Source organism: Sciurus carolinensis, chromosome 13, assembly GCF_902686445.1.
Source record: "Sciurus carolinensis chromosome 13, mSciCar1.2, whole genome shotgun sequence".
Taxonomy (NCBI): domain Eukaryota; kingdom Metazoa; phylum Chordata; class Mammalia; order Rodentia; family Sciuridae; genus Sciurus; species Sciurus carolinensis.
In genome coordinates this window covers 68406405-68421696 of record NC_062225.1, presented here as the reverse complement: position 1 = coordinate 68421696, position 15292 = coordinate 68406405, and the positions used below count along the sequence as shown (strand labels likewise).

At 37.4% G+C, this 15292-nt stretch overlaps 1 protein-coding gene across 1 annotated transcript in view; it reads left to right on the top strand.

Annotated features, from left to right (window-relative positions):
• Ttc27 (tetratricopeptide repeat domain 27) overlaps nt 1–15292 on the top strand; it is a 194878-nt gene that overhangs the window by 159334 nt on the left and 20252 nt on the right.

Genomic DNA, 15292 nt, shown 5'->3' with positions numbered 1-15292 from the left:
CTGTGTTTATTATTAATAGAATTAAATAAACAAGACCTTTCAGGAAAAATGTGGTTGTAGCTAATGTACAAAGATAGGGTATGCAGAAGCTTATAGAATATGAAGTCAGAGCTAGGAAATGTAACAATTTATACCTTAACACTTGTAATAATCAATATATGCTATTTAGAATGATAAATTTCAGAACCGGGGATATAACTCAATGATAGAGTACTTGCCTAGCATGTGTGAGGCCCTGGATTCAATCTCCAGGTCACATGTACACAAAGATGAATGAAAAATCTTGAAAAAGCAGACATAACAAAAAATACATGATAATACCTCAGTAGTCTTAGGACATATTATCTGTACCCCAGTTGTTCTAAAATGTAACTTATCAGGTCCCTGTCCTAGAGCCCCAGCCCTTGGCTTGTATACCTGGTTTTGGAAGCACAGCTATATAATTGACCAAGTTTTCTTTAGGCTCCAGTTCATGCAATTCACTTGAAATAAAACCACATATCTCCTTGGAGGAACTGTATTGACCCCTTCAATTACTTTCCTTTCTTTTATTTTTTTCCTTGTACTTTCTAAATATTTTACATTGAGCATCCATCACAGAAAGAAGGGACTTTAATTTTACATGTAAAGGTGGCTTAAAATGTGAAGAGAGGCACAGCAGAGTTTAGCAGATGAGTTTGTACAGTTCCCAGCAGTCTAGCACTTGTCCTGTCTACTTGCTGAAGTTCTCCATGGAGACATTCATTCTCCTTCACACCTCACCCACGGCACAGGGCACTGATAAGGCCCAGAGCAAATCAGAGAACTGAGGATGCTACTTATCTTTTGTATACTTATGTGGTTTTCAAAAAGATCTTTCTTTGGTAAGAATGGTTTCTGAATTCTGTTCCTAAGATAACACGGTGAACTTGAAATTAATTCTGTTTTCTCTCACATATAAAAAATATTTATAAAACACAACATTTCTCATTTAGAAGTTGCTGCTGGCTCAGTTCCAGCATTCTTTAGAACCACAAACTGTCAGAGCAAGAGAGGACCTTGGTGCTGCCCTCCAGGGCTGGGCTAACCTGCACACACCAGGAGGACATGTGGCAAGTGTGCCACTCGCGGTTCTTGATGCCATCAACTCGCTCTTCTTTCCCGTTGGTGTCAGTGCTGCTGCTTGGCTGTGTCAGCGCCTCCTTCACTGCCTGGTTGGTCCATCTTCTGTCGGGTGCCTCCAGTTTCTCTGCTTCTCTCTCTGATGAGAGTGGGATTTCCCCCCTAAATCTGTACGTTAGCCCACAGTAATCTGTCAGATCTGCTAAGGATTAGTAACCATTGGCTCACCAGATTGGCGTTTTGGATCCTGGGAAAATCCTGATCATCCCTTCATGCTTGGCACAATTAGAAGTTAGTTTTATATAAAGAACCAAATGGCTAGGTCTGTGCCCTCACCCCGAGAAGAGATAGACTGTGTTTGTTCTGGTATGTAAGCATCACAGGAAAGGGCTTTTCTATTTTCTCTGCCACTTTTCTTCCCTGCTTCCTAAGGCACATAAAGCGTCAAAGTGGGACATGATAAAGTAATAATAACTAACATTTACTGAGAGCTCACTGCGTGTCAGACACTATTCTAAGCCCTTGTCTTGTATTAGCTCATTTAATTCTCACCACAGCTGCGTGGGTTAGATTCGTACTGTCGTGAGCAGTATCTGACTCTGGAATGTACGTGCTCCCTGCCCCCATTAGTTTCCATATTTTAAGGGAACTCATGATACCAGGCAGAAAAACTGTTCAAAGATTTTTTTTTTGAGAGTTATAAATTCACTAAGGTAATGCTTTGTAGTGGACTGGTGTATCAAGTATACTAAATCTTGCTAACTCATATCTGAGTTTTATATCCTATATGCGTATTTCAAACAAAGGCACAAAAATATGAAACAATTGCTTTATTGAAGATGATTTAGAGTAAAATAGATGCCACCTGGATCATGCCAGTTCCTTGCAATTGTAAGAACTGAAAAGGTATTAGAGGATTTTATTTAAATTTCCTTTTTCCTACTCCCCACAGCTTAGGAGTCTCCATCTCTCTCGGGATGAAAAATTTTCTTATGAATACTTAGAAAATACTTCTGCATTTGAGTATCTGTAAATGTACAGGAGAAGTAATGCTTAGAATAATCTTATTGGTAGTCACAATAGTAGATACCCACGGAGACAATGCTGGCAAAATAACCTGAGAATAGTTAGTTGATTCTGAAACTTTCAGTTGTTGATTTGGCTTGGTATATACCAAGTCCAGTTCATTGTAACCTGCTTAGAAATCTCTCAGAAACTCTACCTAAGGGAAAACAAACCGATCCAAAGTTCATGGAGATGTATTCGAGCATTTTTCAGAAAGGAAAAACAAATCAAAACAAATCACCAAACTTTCCTCAGTATGAATTGAGATGGTTTGACTTTTGTCTGAACTGAATTTTTCGACTTATGTTGCTGATCATATTCATAGCTTCTCACATCTCTAATCATAGGGAAGTTTCAACTCTAGCAAAATATGTCCTGATTCTCATTTAAATTTTTTCTAATCTTATACCTGTCTTCGTACAATAATAATCTTATATCACTCTAAACCTAGGTGAAAATTTAGTTGTTTTGTCAATAAAATTATTAGGGTTTAGTTTAAATTCATAGCCAGGTAATATTTTAATTTCTTTTTTTCCTCTAATTCTTCCTTTGTTCCTCACTTTTAGAATATGAAATAAACTTTCTTTTGTACAGTACTATTTAATCTGAGCATTAATATTTTGGTGAGCTTGAAATTAGTTTCTATCAAAGTTAAGTACTTTTGGAAACAATCAAGGGCGGCCTTTGAATTCTTGAGACTTCCCTCCTGCAGCCCCGTGCCACGCACAGGGACCAGGAGCTGTTCCTGTTCTGGGAAATGTTGCACATAAACAAAGCATTTTGAGAAGCATAACATGCTGTAAAGTTTGTGTCAGATGTTATGGCTTTGAGCGTAATTTCACATTTGGATTTATTGGGGAAATGATACTGAGAGCATAACCAGGCACTTACTCAGGTCAAACTCTCATCTTCAGTACTTTCAGGAAACTTTTAGGTATTCAGATGGGAGACAGCCATGCTCCCATTTGTCTGTTTATATTGTGTGCTAGCCTGGTCTGTTGCTCCCTTTAGTATTTTTGTTTATTTGGTACTAGGGATTGAACCCAGGGATGTTTAACCACTGAGCCACATCCCCCAGCCCTCTTCAAAAATTTTTTTAAATTTTGAGAGAGGGTATTACAGAGATGCTTAGTGCCTCACTAAGTTGCTGAGGCTGGCCTCAAACTTGAGATCCTCCTGTCTTAGCCTCCCAAATCACTGGAATTATAGACATGCACCCTACACCTGGTTCAGTAGCTCCCTTTAAAAGCAGCATAGAATTCTGCTGTCACTGTGCTGTTTCTGGCAGGTGTGGGTGGAATCACTCTACAGTTGTTAGGTCATCATTGATAGAAAGTCAAAATGGTTAGTGATAGGTATATCCAGTTTTGTGGCATATTCTTTCAACTCCTCTTATACTCTGACAACTAGTCTCAGTGTGCAAGAGACAGTTGATAGATTGCCTGGAATATTTTTATCTCGGGTAAAAAATTGTCCTTAGTTTGACTCTATGTGTTTGGCAACAGTTGTCTTTCAAAAAATCTCTGATATTTTCATGTTTGACACTACCTGACCCCATTCTATTTTAATTTGGTTTAAAATTCTTTTTATCTATTCTTTTTATACTTCTTTATTGATATGGATTATAGTGATGTTAATTCTTTTTTATTGTAAGTGTAGGAGAATATGTAAATTCATATCCATTTTAATACAGACACAGAGTAAATTAGCTACAGATCATTCTGGAATTTTTTCCCCCTCCAGTGTTTGTAATAAAGGAATGAGTGGGTATGCTACCTGTGCCGTTTTTGTTTCCTCCGTTTCCTTCCTTCCTTCCTTCCTTCCTTCCTTCCTTCCTTCCCTCCTTCCTTCCCTCCTTCCCTCCTTCCTTTCTCTCTCTCTCTCTCTCTCTCTCTCTCTCTCTCTTTCTCTTTCTTTATTTCTTTTAAAGACAGAGAAGGGACGTAGAGAAGGAGGGAGATACCTTCAATACACTTCTGATTTTTTTTGAATTTTTTATTTCTTATAGGTTCTTTTCAGTTATATGTAACATTAGGATTCATTTTGACATAATTGAAAAGGCATGGAATGTAATTTGCTCTGATTCAATCCCCAGTACTTCCCCTTTCCCTTCCCTCCTCCCTCCCCGTGTCCCATTCCCTCTATTCTTCTGTGTCCTAAGTTTGACTAAGGAACAGATTGGTAAAATCAGGAATGCTTTTCTATAATGACACTTTAAAAATATTCATTTCTAGATTATACATATTTTAATTATCTATTCTAAATCTGATTTTCATTTTCATGCATTAATCTTTGTTCAACAGTTTTCCAGGAATATCCTTGTAGATAAATCCTTGTGTATGTTCGTGCTTCCTTTCTCTAGTTAAACTCAGATGTTTATTTATTTAGTTTTTTCCTTTTTTCTTTTCTTCTTGATAAGTTGGTAATCATTTTAGAAAAGTAATTTAAGTATTATATTCTTGACAACTAATTTGCTATTTATATATGGAAACTAACATATATTGAGTACTTACTATTGTCCTTCCACTTAACATGGATTATCTTTTATACATCATAGTATTTGATGGGGATACAGAATATTTCTCAATTTGTAGTTGATTAATGTGAGACCCAGAGAGCTTATATAACTGAATGAGTTACATAGGTAGTAGGAACTAAAGATAGAAATCACGTGTAGGCATGCCTAATATTTGTCTTTGTGTCATACTTCAAGTTTGTGGGATTATTTATGTTAAAATACATTTCTCCATATTAAAGTACAAGTGAACTGTTTATAGCAAAGGTTTTTTTAATTGAGGTATAATTTATGTATAATAAAACACATATTTTAGCTTTATGTCATTTAACTATTATATATCCTTATATACCCATCATTTCCATTTTCATCACCACAGAAAAAATTTTTATGCTCCTTTCCACACAAATGAACCCTGACTCCTTTCCCCATTAGGCAGCTACTTTCTGATTTCTGTCACACAATTCATTTTTGCTTTTTCTTGGATATCATATAAATAGAATCATACAATATATTTCTTATATTTGTTAGTGTTCCTTTGTGTGGATTTCTTTTTTTTTTTTTCTGGTGCCCGGGGTAGGTACCCAGGGATTGAACTAAGGGGCACTCAACCACTGAGCCACATCCCCAGCCCTATTTTGCATTTTATTTAGAGACAGGGTCTCACTGAGTTGCTTAGCACCTCACTTTTGCCGAGACTGGCTTTGAACTCTCAATCCTCCTGCTTCAGTCCCCCGAGCCATTAGGATTACAGGCATGCACCACCATGACCAGCCTTTATATGGATTTCTATTTGATATTTTCATGGGGACAAGACAAGGTGGTATTGATGTGCAGTGGCAGGTTGTCAGTCAAATTAAAGTGGAACCAATGATGGCTATTACCTGAAAGAGAGGGAAGGGAACAGATATATTTTATGCAAATTATAGCTTTGGGAAATAAGTATTATTTTCATTTTACTGCTGGGGTATCTGAGGCTCAGCAAGATGAACTAATAAGGTTCCTCTTGCTATCTTATGGCTAACAGATAGTAACACCAAACCAAGACTTGAAGTCTGGCCTGTTTAACCGAAAGCCATTTCCACTCTTCAGTTGTTTTTTTGTTTGTTTTGTTTTGTTTAGCTGAGATTTTAGCTAGCCAAGGGTTAGGGTTATCAGCCCAGGAAACAGAGCAACTTACTTAGCTCCAAGTGGAGCAGAGAATTAGCCAAGCAGGGGAGACGGGAAATTGCTTCATTCCTGGCCTGGAACCCTTCTGGAAGTTTTTGTAACAGGACCTAATGCAATCTTATTCCTTCCTGCTATGAGGACCTCCAGGATTCAAAGGGCTAACACTTTGTGCATTAGGCCAACATTAGACTTTTCCCTCTGTGGAGATTTTCCAGCATTTGTATTGGAATTGCAACCGCCCCTTTGGTGGGGGGGGCAGTACTGTAGATCAAACTCTCTCTAGCCCTTTTTAGTTTTATTTTGAGATAGATTCTCACTGAGTTGCTGAGGCTGGCCTTAAACTCTTGATCCTCCTCCCTCAGCCACCTCAATAACTGAGATCATAGGTGTGTACAACTACACTTGGTCACTCTTCTGTATGAGAAACCTTCAGGTCTCTTCAGGGGTCAGTGTTGGTTCCTCACAGTCATTCTCTGCTTGCTGTATTCCCTAAGCATTGTCTGTGATGGTTGTGAAAAATAGGTTTAGGCTAGAGAATGAAACAAAAGCTCTGTATCATCAAAGTGAATTTGAAATGTGGGCAAGGGATTTATAAGCCATTAAATGGACTCATTGGCATACTATTTGGGGGGTAGGATATGAGGGAGTCCAGGGCAGATTTCTCAACAGTAAACTTTGGAGACCAGAAAGCAGTGGGCCGGGTATACTGCAAGTGTACACACACACACACACACACACACACACATGCACACATATACACACACACACATACACACACACCTTGTCAACCAAGAATTCTGTGTCTGGCGAAACTTTCCTTCAAAAGTGAGGGAGAAATGAGGACATTTCCAGATAAACAAAATCCTAGAGAGTTCATTGGCACTAAACCTGTTCTGCAAAAAAATGTTCAAGGGAGTCCTGTGCATTGGGTGAAATGAAAGAACACTACACAGTAAAGAAATATGGATCAGAATAAAGGTAAATACATGAGCATTTATAAAAGCTAGTATTATTATAGCAATAGTTTATAACTCTACTCTTTGGCTTAAAGGCTAATGTATTTACAAGACAGCTACTAATTTAAAAGTTAGTATCATTGTAACTTTAATTTGTAACTCCACAGTTTGTTTTCTACATAATTTAAGAAACTAATGCATTAAAATATTTAGTTTATGTTTTAGGGCATGCAGTGTCTAAAGATGTAACTTTGTGATAACTGATAGGGATTAATATAGAGGTGTTAAGGGAGCAGAGGTTTTGTATGTTATTGAATTTTATAATAGACATATCTAGAACACTCTACCCAACACTAACATACATATTGTCTTTAAGTATATATGGGGCATTTTCTAGAACAGACCGTATGTTTAGGCCTCAGATCATCCCAACAGATTTAAAAGGTAGACATCATACAAGTTATCTTCTCTGACCACCCCAGGATGACGTTAGAAATCAGTAGCAGAAGCAAAACTAGAAAATTAACAAAATTGTACAAATTAAGCAATCACAAAAAACAAATAGAACATACTTAGAAATAAACAAAAAGGAATACAACATACCAAAATGTGGGACACAGCAAAAGCATTTCTAAGGGGGGAGTTTATACCTCTACATAATTATTAAAGCAAAGGAAAGATTTCAAGTCGACAACGTAACTCTACAACTTAAACTAGAAAAAGAAGAACAAACTAAACCCAAAGCTAGCAGAAGGAAGGTAATAGTAAGATTAGATTAGAGATAAATGAAATAGAGAATAGGAAAGCAATAGAGAAAAATGTATGAAACTAAAGATGGTTCTTTGAAAAGATAACAAAATGGACAAACCTTTATATAGATGAATGTAAGTAAATGGAAGATTCAGATTACCGAACTCAAATGAAAACAGAGACATTATTACTGTACAGAAACAAAAAGGATTACAAGAGCATTATGAGCAATCTTTTGCCAGCAAATGGGAAAACCTAGACGAAACGGACAAATTCCTAGAAACACAAAAACTATCAAGGCAAAAATCACAAATAAATAGGAAATTTGAATAGATGTATAGCTAGTGAAGATATTGAATCAGTAATCAAAAATATCCCAACAAAGAAAAGTCCTGGACTTGATGGCTTCATTGGTAAATTTTATCAAAACTTAAAGAACTTTTCCAGAAAACTGAAGAGAAAGGAGCACTGCCTAACTCGTTCTGTGAAACCAGCATGACCCTGGTACCAGAGCCAGACAAAGACACTACAAGGAAAGAAAATCACAGACCAAAATCTCTTGAGAACGTTAATATAAAAATCCTCACAAAATATTAGAAAATTGATATTAAAATAATAAAAGTATTATATACCATGTCCAGGTGGAATTTATTCGCATAATGTGGGGATGGTTCAAATATGAGTCAACCAGTATAATAATATTAACAGAATGAAGGGGAAAACCACATGTGATCATATTGATGCAGAAAAAGCCTTTGACAAAATTCAGCATCCTTTCCTACTACAAATATTCAATAAGCTAGAAATAGAAGGAAAATACCTCAACATAATAAAAGCACCTGAGAAAATACTATAGTGACCATCATATTCTGTGGTGAAAGACTAAAATCTTTTCCTCTAAAATCAAGGATGCTTGCTTTCATTAATTCAACACTATATTGGGAGTTTTAGCCAGAGCAATTAAACAAGAAAAGCACATAAAAGGCATTCAGATTAGAAAAGAAGAAATAAAATTATCTGTTTATATATAATATGATCTTATATGCAGATAAAGATTCCACACAAAAAAATGTTAGAACTAATAAAATTACTTCAGCAAAGTAAAAAGTCAATAACAAAAATCAGTGGTATTTCTATACACTAACAAAAACCACTCTAAAAAAGAAATTATAAAAACAATTCCATTTATAATAGCATCAGAAAGAATAAAATAAGTTAATCAAGGAAGGGAAGGACTTGTACAGTGAAAATGACAAGACATTTCGGAAGAAATTAAAGTTGATAAAAATAAATTGAAACATATCCCCTGTTGATGGACTGGAAGGCATAATATTAAGATGTCAATATTACCCAATTGATCTGCAGATTTCAGTGCCATCTCTTTCAAAACCCCAATAAAGCTTTGGCAGAAAAAGAAAAACCTATCCTCAAATTTATGTGTAATCTCAAAGGATTCCAAATAGCCAAAACTATCTGGAAAAAGAACTAAGCTGGAGAACTTGTGTGTCTTGATTTCAAAACTTTCCACAAAGCTATAGTTATTAAAACAGTGTGGTACTAGCATAAAGACAGACAGGTAGACCAATGGAATTGAGTAGAAAGCCCTGAAATAAGCCCTTGCGTCCATGAGGAAATGATTTTTGACAAGGATTCCAGGACCATTCACTGGGGATAGGGTATTCTTTTCAACGAATGGTTCTGAGAAATTTGAATATCCACATGCAAAAAATGAAGTTGGACCCTTATGAACATCATATACTAAAATTAACTCAAACTGGATCAAAGACCTAAATGTAAGAGCTAGAACTAAAGCTTTTATAAGGAAACATAGGGCAAAAGTTTTTATGATGTTGAATTTGGCAATGATTTTTTGAATCTGATACCAGAGGGCCAGGCAACAGAAGAAACAGACAAATTGGACTTTATGAAAATTAAAAACCTTTGTGCATCAAAAGATACTGTCAACAGAGCAAAAGGGCAACTTACAGAATGGGGAAAAAATACTTGTAAGTCATATATTTGATAAGGGATTAATATCCAGAGTATATAGAAGACGCCTAAAATTCAACACCAACAACTCAAACAACTCAATTCACAGATGGGCAAAGGACTTGAATAGACATTTCTCCAAAGAAAATCAACAAGTCAACAATAAAATAAGCACATGAAAAGATTCTCAACATCATTAACCATTAGGAAAATGTAACTCAAAATACAGTGAGATACCATATCACACCTATGAGGATGACTGCTATTAAAGAAAGAAACAAACCAATAAAACCCCCAGAAAATAGCAGGTGTTGGCAAGAAAGCAGAGAACCCTGTATGGTGTTAGTGGGAATGGAAAGAGGTACAGCCACTGTGAGAAACAGTATGGCGGTTCTTCAAATAAACTAAAAATAGAATTGCTGTATGGGTTAGCAGTCCCACTTCCAGGTAGGTATAAATGCAATAGAATTTAAACAGGGTCTCAAATAGATATTTGTACACCCTGTTCATAGAAGCATTATTCAGCATTATTCACAGAAACTGAAACTTGGAAACAACCCAAGTGTCCATTGGTCCACTGATGAATGAATAGAGAAGCAAAACATGGTATATACATACAATGGACTATTCAAGCCTTAAATGTTGGAAGGAGATTCTGACATACGCTACAACATGGATGAACCTGAGTACATGATGCTACGTGAGATAAACTAGACACAAAAAGACAAGTACTATATGATTCTACTTATTTGAGGCACTAAATGAGTAAAAATCAGAGACCCAGAAAGTAAAATGATGGTTGGTAATGCGGAGAGAAGGAATAGGGAGTTTTTGTTTAACAGGGCAGTGTTTCAATTTTACAAGATAAAGAGTTATGCAGGTGAATGATGGTGATGATTACACACATTATGGATGTAGTTAATACCACTGTCAACTTAAAAATGGTTAAAATGGTAAATTATATATTATATATATTTTGCTACAATAAAAAATTGGAAAAAGAAATATGTAAAATCCAGGCCAAAAAAAAATTATTTAGACTATTTTACAATACACCAAATGAACTCCAAATGGACTAAATATATGCCAAATTTTTTTTTTTATCTCATAGAAAAATTAGGAATAGAAGTGGATACTTACCAAAGTTCTTGAACTCTGAAGCAGTAGAAGAAAACTGGAAGGAATTTTTATGACCACATTAAAAAAATATGTGACAAAATATTTGTAACAAATAAGAAAGGCAAAAAGCTAATAATATCCATATTATATAGAGTTAACATCTGCTACAGGAATGAAATGGAATTGTATCTGGAATTCAGGAACAGATTCAAGTAGGTATGAAAATTTAGTACATGATAATGATGGCATTTTAAATCTGTGCATAAAAATAGAATATTCAATATGTTTTAGAATAGTTGGCCTAACATTTGAGACAAAAAGCTAAAACTCTGCCTTACTCCTTAAACAAAAATAAATTCAGATTGATAAAATATTTAAATTGGAGTTCCTTGAGAAGCTGAATTATATTGTTGGTAAGAGCAGACTCTTGAGCCAGATAATCTCGCCTGGGCCTGCATCCCATTTTTGTCAGTCACTGTGTGACTTTGGGTGAGTTACTTAACCTCTTGGTGCCTCCGTTTCATAAAATGGGGAAAGATCAAATGAGTTAATACATGTGGAGGACTTGGTAGAGTGCCTGGCACACACAAGTGCTATTTAAATGTAGCTGCTGTTGTCATCATCGTCACAGAAAAAGTGAAACCATAAAAACACTAAAAGGAAAGTATGCTAAACATTTTTGTCAGCTTTGGAATAAAGGAAATACGTTTAATCAGGACACAAAATCCATACTTCAATAATGGAGGGAATCAAGAGATTTGATATTTGTACACATGGAGAGATAATGACTTACAGTAATGACCATGAGTGAGGTACTGGGGGTCACCAGCCATAGAAGAGATGGGCTGTGACAGTGACATTCATTTTATTGATTCCTGACCTAAAACCAAAAGATGATTACTAGAAAGCAGATGAGTGTCTTGGGAAAACTTAGTTTTGATGTTTTAAGTGTCTTCTTGGTCCTTTTACTCAAAACTGCTGTTGTAGTTTCAATTGTCACAAACTTGGTGTCTCAAAACAGCAAAAGTTTATTCTCTGCATTCAGTTCTGAAGGCCAGGAATGCAGATCACAGTGCGGACTTGCCACGTTCCTCTGACGACTCTGGGGAAGAATCCCTTCTTGCCTTTTCCAGCTTCGAGTGGTCCCTGGCATTGCCTGACTTGTGGCAGCCCAGCTCCCATCTCTGCCTCCATCTTCACCTCTTTGTGTGTCTCCGTGTTTTCTCTGCTCTTCTTATGAGAAAGAAATCACTGCAATGACCTACAGCCCTGATCATTGGATTTAAGGTCTGTCCCAGTTCATCTTAATGGACCTCATCTTAATGAATTACATCTACAGAGACCCTATTTTCAAATAAAGTCACTTTCTGAGTAGACACGAATTTGGGGGGACAGTACTCACCCCACCACAACTTTCATGCTACCTTTCAGGGAGGAAACATGGCTTAGAGGAGAGTGGGTTGATAAAAGTAGGAAAGTGGATCCAGCACCTCCCTAGGAGCTACCAGTGGCCGCAGAGGTGACCCCAGGTACGGCCAGAGAGACCTCAAATAATCATGCTAAGGTCTTGCCTTTAGCAGAGGATGTCAGCAGTTGAGACATCTGAGGGTGACAAAAGAGATATTAAGAGCAGGGAAGGAGCTGTTGGAAAGCTAATGAAGCTTTTCCCAGACATGTACTTATTCACATGCAGTATTCTTTGAGAAACGAGGCTGGAATCCCAGACCATGATGGGCAAATTAGGATATGAAGGCCCTGTTGGTAGGTTTAGAAGATTATGAATTACTCGAAAAACCATGAAAAAAAATTGTATATGTAGATAGATAAAAAGGCAAGTGGACTTTTCCTTATGTTTACCATGGATTAAAATTTACTTCTGTAACTTGTTACAGTACAATTGGGGAAAATATCACTGATTGAATTTATCTGTTGTACTAACCTTTGGAAGTTATCAGTGTGTTCAAACTGTGTATAAATAATTTAGCCACAAAAACAAGCAAACAAAACCCTCACTCCTCTGGCCTGCCAGTGACCACCCTGTCTCTGCTGCTTGCCCTGCAATCTCCGTCTCCTCTCCTTGCATCCTCTTTGGAGGCTTTACTGCCACCAACCGACTGCAAGTGCAGTCCTCACGGCCTGTGTTGCCACACCCAGGGCACAGTTGTTGGTCCTCGGGTTACTCAGTCTGTCAGCCTAATGCTGGTCTCCTTCCTTCGTGAACACTGTCCCACTTGGCTTGCAGAATTTCTCACTTCCTGCCCACCAGCTGCTCTTCCTAACCTCCGTTGCAGCTCTTCTCCATCTGCCCGTCTTGAGAGCGATGAGCTTAATCCTCGGACTCTTCCTCCCCCTGAATGAGGTGGCCCAGGGGATCTCACCATTCCTTTGGCTTCGGTTCATCCTTCCTGAGGATACGTGTTATGAAAACAAGTTATGAGTCTTCTGCACCTGACCCTTTCATTCTTTTCCACATAGGCTAGTTAATTTGTCTCTTTTGTGATGGTACCCCTTTTGGGCATTTTAACTTTTTCCCTGTTGGCTCATACTTCCCTTGGGATATTGGCAGTTTAACTGGTAATGTGTACTTGGTGGAGGGGGCTGAGGCCTAGGAGTCAACTCAGGCTCTTCCTGGTGAGTTCGTCCATAGGGGCTGTTCACCCCTTGAATACACTTCCCACCACCATGAGATGGCCTGGCTCCTCAGGAAGCCTCCCTAGCCTCTGCCAGACACTGCTCTTGCCTACACCCATCTTCCCAAGTAGGCACAGAGCCAAGTAGGCTGCCTGAACCTTTGCTTCTTCCTCCCTACCCCCACCAGGCCCTTGCCTTGCTGTACTCACATGGTCACTGACTTGCACGGGGCTGACGCTGCTCTGTCTCTCCATGCTAATGACACCCAGAGAGTAGCGAAACAGTAGAGCAGTTTGTGGGAGAACAAAGGGCACACCCCAAGCATTTCTCTCCCCACATCTGTGAACTTTGGCACCTAGCTCTTTCCATCCTGGCTGCTTCTCCATCACACCAGGACCCTGGCAGCTTCTGTCTCTCCAGAGGTTCCCATGTGTTACTGTCACTATCTCAGATCCATCAACTCTTTTTTCGAGCAATGTGTGGAGTTAAAATTCAGATGAAGGAACTAGCAATGTGTGTTAGTTTATAATGAGAAGTAAAACTTTTCACATTGGGGAAAAATAAGTACAGTTCATGCTAAGAAATTTCTTGAAAAGGAAATATATTTAGTACAAAAAATGTTTAAGGAAATGGAAGATTTAACTTCAATAATAATAGAGCTATAATTCAGAATAATAGTTACAAATATTTTTTTTTATTTTATTGGCATCAGCGATTGAACCCAGGGGTGCTGAAACATCGAACCACATCCCCAGCTCAGAAAAGTCTTGCTGAGTTGCTTAGGACCTCACTAAATTGCTAAAGCTGGCTTTGAACTCGTGATCCTCCTGCTTCAGCCTCCCGAGTTGCTGGGATGCATATACTTTTTGTAGAACAAAATTTCAAAGATTAAACAAAAAAATACCTGTGGTGCTGGTAATATGCAGTAAAATGGGGCATTTGCATACACCAATGATGGGCATCTAATTTGACTTAGGCCTTATAGAAAGTATCTAAGGTATTTCCAGGGTCTTACTAAAATGTTTATTCCTTGATTCCATATTTCTGTTTCTGAACTTCTAACCTAAGGTAGACTTCAGCATGAGAAAAATCTTCAGGCACAAAGATACGCACTGAAGTGTTCACACACTACTACTACCAGTGATGGCACATGGAAGCAGCCTCGCAGTGACTGCAGAGGAATAGTTCAATAGGCTGGTCTCTGTGAACACAGAGGATTTTTTGCATCTATTAAAGTGATGTATTTAAAGAGTATATGAAAATGCTGTGACATAATGTTAAGTGAAAAAGGTATAATAAAACAATTTACAGAGAATGTGTTATGAAACTTATACATGGTAAAAAATTAGGAAGAAATTCAGTCTAACGTCAGACTAGTATTTAGCTGATGGGCCAATAGAAATGTTATTTTTCTTCTTTTGCTCTGTATTAGCTCTAAAGACTTGGGGAAATTTTCAATTAAAAAGTCCTACAAAACAAAAACCTATCTGGTTTTGATTGATTCAAGATTTCGCACAGATAATGAAATGATAAAAGTTATTAGCATACATATTTCATAAAATAGTAATCTTTCTAATATAAAAGAACTTATTAGAAAGTAAGAAATAACAGGGAAGTGGGGGCTATGCTTTGTAAATTAATATAGCAAATTTTTGAGAGAGCAGGGTCTAGGACTTGGACCTTGAGTTCAGATCCAAGTCTTCTTTCCCTAGGTGAGTGCCCTTGTCTCAGCATGCCTCTGCTCCAGTTCCTTCATCCTGCAGATGCACATCATAATAGCACTTTCCTTGTAGGATTGCTGGGTGGATTAAGTGTGCCCTCGAGTGCCTGGCACACAGGAGGGACTCTATACATAATAAGTACTGTCTGCAATCCTTATCTTCATCTTATCATCCTCTTCAAGGCCCAGGACTCATTTTTTAAGTTTTTTTTATTCTATTTAGTTATAAATGAGAGTAGAATGCTCTTTGACACATAAATAAATGGAGCATAACTT